Source organism: Megascapheus bottae, chromosome 10 (genome assembly GCF_031878675.1).
Source record: "Megascapheus bottae isolate mThoBot1 chromosome 10, mThoBot2.hap1, whole genome shotgun sequence".
Lineage (NCBI taxonomy): Eukaryota > Metazoa > Chordata > Mammalia > Rodentia > Geomyidae > Megascapheus > Megascapheus bottae.
Window position 1 is genome coordinate 41,192,719 of NC_143518.1, and position 7,366 is coordinate 41,200,084.

The 7,366-nt window shown below is 50.0% G+C and overlaps 1 protein-coding gene across 2 annotated transcripts in view; it reads right to left on the reverse strand.

Moving 5' to 3' along the window:
* Cgn (cingulin) overlaps positions 1–3,672 on the reverse strand; it is a 31,563-nt gene extending 27,891 nt beyond the window's left edge. Inside the window, exon 1 of one of the 2 annotated variants that reach the window (XM_090341002.1) lies at positions 3,553–3,672. The gene's annotated coding sequence lies outside the window, so the exon portion shown is untranslated. Of the gene's footprint in view, positions 1–2,561; positions 2,669–3,552 lie in introns of those variants that run through there. The other variant, XM_090341001.1, reaches the window with a different exon arrangement.
* Between the last annotated feature and the right edge of the window lie 3,694 nt (positions 3,673–7,366).

The window sequence follows — 7,366 nt, forward strand, 5'->3', positions numbered from 1 at the left end:
CTAAATGATTCAGCATGGAAAACCCGAAACCTACCCGCCTTCAGTTACAGAGGACAATGGGGTGGAGCCAAATGAAGAGGGCAGCCCAAGCCCTTGCATAAGCCCTGAAGGCAGGTAAACAACAATCTGGGCACACAACATGGAGCCTAAAGCCTGCCCGACCCTGCTTTTCTCTCTCCTGGAACATGCCCAGTCCTCTTCTGACCAAATGTACTCTGGGAAGAGACCAGGACACAAGTAAATTAAGCGTCATCTGTCTATCTCTGCCATTTCTGCTTGTGAGGAAGGGAAGGGCACACTATACCTGTACTGACAGCCACTGACTTCTCCCTGAGTTATTCATTAGCCTGCCCTGCCCCACTTCCATCACCTCTGGCCCAGCCACATACATCTGGCTTCCAACTAGGAGTGACAGGGCCCCTGGACTTTTGGCAAGAAGTGGGGGTGGGGTGGCTTCAGAGGAAGGACACTCAGAGCCAGGCAATATGCGAGCTAGGTCTTTTGGAAAAGAGGAGAGAACTAAGGGAATCGAGATTGGAACTCCCTTGGTGGAAATGAGGAAACCAAACAGTGAAAATAGAAAAGGACAGCTCAGTGACCTTGATCACTTGGCTACCTTTTTTATACAGGGATAAGGTGATTCCTTGTAGGTTCAAATAGACCCCCCAAGTGGACTACTTGCTAGGTCCACTAAAAAAGCAGAAACCTGAGAGCCAAGCTAGAGCTGCTTGGCCAGTGGGAGGGGGGGGAACACAATGAAGAACCGGGCCCCTGCAAACTGGCTAGACTGGTTTGAAAGGCAGAGGAAAGGGGAGGACCAGAGAGACTACATTGGCAGCTTGTAAAGAAGACCAGACATTCCACGCCAGAGCAGGCAGAGGGGCAAGACCATGATGAGGGGCACTAGCCAGGCTGGATGCCAAAGCCAAGGCTCTGAAGGAGGCAGAAGGTTGGGAAAGGAAGAGACAGAGCAGCAGATGAACAAAGAACCTGGGTGAGTGACAGGCCAATGGGTGACAGGATGACTTTATCTACCTCTACCACTCCCTCCCAAGTTCCCAAAGTTGCATTCCTAATCCCACTTACTCTGGCCACCTCCCAGGCCCTTAGTTCCCTCCTCCCTGGTACCAAGAGAACCCTCCCCCCCACACTGCCTTCCCCTCCCACAAGGGTAAGAGCATGCAGGCCAGCCTGGCAACCGCAGGAAGCCAAAATCCTCTTAGGCAGCAAATCTCTGGATTAGCAGGCCCCCAGAGACAGACCCCTACTCCTAAATATCCAGGATAAGAGAAGAGGTACCTTGGCATGAGTAGGCCGCATGTCTTCAGACATAGCGGTTACTAATTATTTCCCAATTACAACTACTGTACTCAGGCAGAGCATCAAAGGGGCCAAGCTCAGGTTGGCGCTAGTTCCATAGCTGCCTAAGGCAAGGAAATTTGCCTCAGAAGTCTTGTCTGGCCCCAAAGTTCACCTCTCCTCTGGCCTAGGAATTTGGAAATATAATTCTCCTAGTCTTGTGGTCTCCTTGGGAGTTGTGCCTATTTCCTGTACCAGTAGGACCTATTGCCAGTCTAATAGACATCAAGGATCAGGAGTCAGAGATGCCTGGTGAAGTTTCTCCAAGTGAAGAGATTCTGGAAGACATCAGATAATTGACTGGGCTCCTAGACCTTAACCCCCATGACTCCGCTCTAGAACCAAAGAAGAAATTACGTGTGCTTGCTTGGAAGAAGAGTTTGAATTAGACCCCTGGAACGAAGACTAGGTGAAATAACTATTTCTGGGAACCCATAGACATATTACTCTCTTTCTCTCACTCTTAACGCTCCCCACACACACTGGCCTCACCCATCCTCCCCACCCCCACCCCGACTCTGGAAAAATTCTCTCGGCCATAAAAACAAAGACAGAAACAGAAAGCCCTGAGTCGTGTCACACCTAGCAAAGACATAGGCTTGCCCTCTTGTTCTGCCCTTCACCTGCGCGTCTCAGCGGCATCTGACTGCACCTGTAGGGGCATAGTCAGAGCAGAGAAAGAGCCCACGCCAGAAGGGAGGTGTCAGTGCCCAGCTCTCGCTGGCAAGCCAGGGGAAGGCACCTTAGGAAAACAGCACCTGCCGATGCCATCCACTTTCCTCTGAACCTCAGGCACCTGCCGTTACCGCCCCTTCTTCTTCTGAACCTCCCCCTTTGCCCAGCTGAGACCAACTCCTTTCGCCTCCACCACTCCGGTCTCCAAGAGAAATTCTGCCCCGAGGGCTGGCGTCTGACCTCCTGAGAGACCCTGACGCTGAGACGCTTTCCTGCCCTGGGAATAGTCTTACCTCCCGATGCCCCACGCCTGGCACCTCATAAGCCACCTGCTTCTGGCATCTTAAGAGTAGGGGCCAACGCTCTTAGTTCTGCCACCAAACCCTGACCTTCCGTCTTCCCCTCTCCAAATCCGCACCGATGCCCAAGTAGGGGCCACCTCTTATGTCCTCAACCCCCGCCGCTCACAGGTCCCCCTGGGGCTCCGCTTGCATCTCGAGTGCCCTGGCCTCCGCTCCGTCGCTCACCCCGGCCGGGCTCGGCGCTCCCAGGCTCGCAGCTCCCGGCTCCGGCTCTGGCAGCGCAGCACGCGCGGCTCCCGGGCCCTCCCCCTCGGTCCCTCCGCGCTCCCTCCTTTCTCTCCCTCCCACCAACCTGTTACTCCCCTGCGGAGCTCCGCCCCCCACCGGACGTCAACACCTGCCCCGCCTCTCCCCGGCTCCCGTTGGTCCGTTTCCCCAGAGGGGCGGGGCCTCCACGGAGGGAGGGAGGAGGGGGGACCCCCGACCTGGGGTCTGGAGTCGGGTGGGCGGGAGGGGCGGCCGAGTCACGTGGGCCGGGGGGCAGCGAAAGTGCTGGGGCGGGGCGGTGAGGGGCATCGGAGGCCATTTTGGGGGCGTAGCGGCTGGCAGTCAGTGGGCGCCCCCCAAATCGGGCCTCGGTACCGCTGCAGTCGGAGCATCATCACCTCGGCTGCCATGGATGTTCTCAGCGCGAGTCGCCGTGCCGAGCCCTTTCTGCCCTTCGTCTACCTCCGCATAACCAGATCTCTCCTGCGGAAAACATCCCCGTGCCCCCCCGCCGCCCCATCGGCGCCGCCTGCAGCTCCGCTCGCCCGAACCAGCTCCCCAGCCTCGGTTCTCAACCTCCTGGCCTCCACGTTTCCCAGCCCGTCCTCTCTTCCTTTATCGACAGCCATCCCTCAACGTCAGTGATTAAAAAAGAAAAAGCAATCACTTCCATCGTTTCATCCCGGGCACGTCCTGAACGCCCGCCGCGGGGTCCAGAGCGCGGCGAGCGCGGGGTGTCAGCTCGGGGAACGAACGGGAACGGAGGGTGCACACATCTGCGGGCCTCGGAGCGACTTTCCCTCGGAGTGAGCGGAGGCTCGACCCGGGACCATCCATCCGCCGGTGCTGAAAAGCCTTCCAGGAGGCAAAGGTGCCCATCCCAGCTCCCCGACAGGACCAGAATCTGAGGGTGCTCCACCAGCTGCTGCAGGCACCCGCCTTAGCTTACCTTGCTGGGCTCGGAGTCTCTCTCAAGCAATTTGCTCAACAAATAGTTGCTGCGCTCGGTGCGGGTTGGAGGAGGAATCTTCAGGGCAGCCCGCGGTCCGGGCCGGGGGTGGGAACGCCTTCCTCCCCCCTCCTCCCCCGCTCTCCTCCCCGGGCTTCCGAGCTGGGCGTGGGCCCTGGAGGGGAAAGTCCACCTACCTGCTCTAAACCGGGTGGCAAAGTCTCCGCATTCCAAAGGAAGTCGTCTACTAGGAGTAGAGCCATCCAACCGGCTCCCGGCCCGGGGAGGAGCCTCCGGGGAAGGTGTGGTGAGTGTAGAGATAAGAGGTGGTCTGTTTCCCCTCCACCACCACCATCACCACCACCACCACCGAGGTAGTTGTGTACAGAGATTTGTTTTCCTTTTAATTACAGGATTGTGGAAAAATGAAATGGACTAAATTCTCCTAGGTAACCCTGAAACTATTTAGTGTATTGGCCCTACACTCCGAACGGAAGGCTACAAGGAAAAGACTGGAGCACCTGAGTCACTGTCGTCTCAAAGTCTCAGGGGGACGTGGTCATCAGGCACGAGTGAGAGTTAACATCAGGTCAAGAAAGGTTGCCAGGCAAAGGTGGCTCCCGCCTGTAATCCTAGCTACTCAGGAGGCTGAGATCTGAGGATCACAGTTCAAAGTGAGCCAGGCGAGAAAGTCTGAGACTCTTCCCTCCAATAAACCACTCAGAAAAAGCTGGAAGTGATTTTGGAGCTCAAGTGGTAGAACACTAGCCTTCAGCCCAGAGGACCCTCAGGGACAGTGCCCAGGCCCTGAATTCAAACCCCAAGACCAGCAAAAGAAAAACTGTTCCCATTTTGACAAAATTTGTCCGATTTATAGACATAGCAAAAAAAAAATTAGAACAAGTGTAATATCCAGAAAGAAACCAATAATAATTGACATATGTATTCAAGAGGGTAATTTCATTTGGTGGAAAGTAGAAAAGAACGTTCTAAGTAAATTGGAGAAGGTCCACCAGAGACTGAATTTGAAATCAAATTACTAAAAAAAAGAAGAAATCAAATTACTTTCTGGATTGCTTCCTAATTATCAAACACTTGTCACTACTAGTAATTCCACTGAAACTGTTCTTTCAAAAGTCACCACAGGGAAATATAACTGGGGGCTGGGAAGACTGCTCAGTCATAGAGCACTTGCCTAGTATATTCAAGGCCTTAGGTTTGATTCCCCGTATTACTAAAAATTTCACAGTGATCCCACTATGAGATTTAAAAAAAAAAAAAGAGGTGATGGTGGGATGGGAGTGGGGATGGGAAAGTCAAAGAATATAAAATTGGATTGAAACTTGGTATGATATTTTGCATCTGTAGTTCCAAAACTAGAAAGGCTTAAGAGGATTAACAGTTCAGGGTCATCCTGCGAGTTTTCTTCCTGTGTCATGCTTGGAAAAGACAAGAGTTTGAAGCTTCCATAAGTTTTACTAGGCTTCGTAGCAAGACCCTATCTCAGCAAAAATCTGAATAATTTTGAAACATACTATTTTAGAAAATATATGTGAGACAGCCATCATAAAGTACCTAGAGGGAAAAAAAAAAAAAAAAACTGGAGCTGGGCACGGTGGCTCAAACCTGTAATCCTAGCTACTCAAGAGGCTGAAATCTGAGGATGGCAGTTCAAAGCCAACCCAGCACTAAAGAACCTGAGACTCTAATCTCCAATTAACCACTAGAAAAGGGGCAGGCGGCCTTGGCTCAAGGAGCCTTGAGCCAAAGAGCTCAGGGACAGCGCCCAGGCCCAGAGTTCAAGCCCCACAACCAACAAAAAAAGAAAAAGAAGAAAGAAAAGACAAGAAAAAGTGTAACCTTGAGCTGAAGAACTCAGGGACAGGGCCCAGGACAAGTTCAAGCCCCATGATCCACATAAAAAAGAAAGAAAAAAAAGGAAGAGGAAAGAGCAAGAAAATGTCTAAAAACCTAGGGTCTGAAAGATATGTTTATTGAAGGAAATGGTAAGAGAGTCTACAGGTGGAGCAAAGGAGAAGAGAAGGAAGGAGACTAGAGGGAAATAAGGTAAGAGGTCCATTTTACAAGGCCCTGAATATCAAGATAAACAGTATAGGCTTAACTTGTAGGTAATGAAAAGCTATTGAAGGTTTTCAAGCTGTTCTAGGTCTGTCTATATGATGAATCCCCTGGAAATCTCTACAAACCAGAGTGTCAGCAAAGAAGATGGTGACCCACTCACCCCAACACATTTTTATCACATTTCCTATTGCTTCTCTCTTGGGCTTTATTTACAAATAAATGTTTTGCTCTTTAACAGCAGTAATAACCTTCAATTATATTAACATTTAGGGCTATTCCTAGTTGAGAAAAACGTCTATCCTGAATATAATTAGGAAAGATAATTTTTTTAAATGTTCACATTAAGCCCAAACTGGTCATAGTGGTTTATTCCCATAATCCTAGTACTCCAGAGGCTGAAGCAGGGGTGTAAATTTGAGGTCAGCCTGAACATATAACCTCTACTTTGTCTCAAAAAAACACAAACAAGCAAAGAAAAGAAAAGAGTCATTGTAATAACCCTTCAACTTTGGGGTTCAGAATCTCCAAGAATCTACAAAAAGTATTTCATTCTTCCCACCCAAGTTCTCCACTCTTCTCTCATTTAATTAGAGTGTGAACTATGAAAATTTTATGGTACCCATGAGCAGAGCACTGATTCTAGAGACCTACATTTCTAATTTTACTTCTGGAAAAATTGTAGGTCTAGCTGTCTTCTAAATTATTTGGGATTCAGTTCCCTATGAGAATTAAGATGATCCCATATTTTGTAATATTTTTCCTGTAAGCTCCTCAGCAGGGAAAAATGGTTCATGTCTTCTAGCCCTTCTCTGTCTGTCTGTCTGTCTGTCTGTCTGATGGACTTTCCTGCTTAGGCTGACTTTGAACTGTGAGTCTGAGGACTCCTGAGTAGTTAGGACTACAAGTATGAACCACTGGCACCTGCCACACACACACACACACACACACACACTTGTGTGTTTGTAGACGCACATGTATGCATGTATGTGAATGTACTAGAATTTGAACTCAAGATGTTGCATTGCTCTACTGCTGAGACTACTGAGCCACCTCCAGCCCATTGTTTTTATTTTGTTTTTGTTTTGCCAGTCCTGGGTCTTGAACTCCGGATCTGGGCACTGTCTTTGAGCTTTCTCAAGACTAGTGCTCTGCTACTTGAGCCCCTGCACCACTTCTGGTTGTTTTGGGGTTTTTTGTTTTCCTTTTTCTGTGTATGTAGTACCAAAGAATCAAACCCAGGGCTTCATACAAGCTAAGTAAGCACTCTACCACTAGGCCACCCTCCCAGCCCTTAGTGTGTGTATGTGTGTGTGTGTGCACACGCACATGCACGTGCCCCACACACACTCCTGTACTAAAGCTTGAACTGAAAGCCATGCTCTTTCTTTGCTTTTTTTGCTCACAGCTGGTGCCTCAAATCCTGAATTTTGCTGGTAAATTGGAGATAGAGTCTCAAAGACCTTTCTGCCCAAGATAGTGAGTGGAAAACCCTATTGTTTATCCTTTCAACCCTCTCATCTCCAAGTTTTAGCCTCTTGAATAAGTAGAAATATAGACATGAGCCACAGGCACTCCAGCTCTGCTCTGGTTTTGTTGTTGTTGTTTTGTTTTGTTTTGTTTTTTGGTCGGTCTTGGGGCTTGAACTGTGGGCCTGGGTGATGTCCCTGAGCTCAAGGCTATCACTCTATCCCTGGAGCCACAGCACCACTTCCGGTTTTCTAGAGGTTAACTG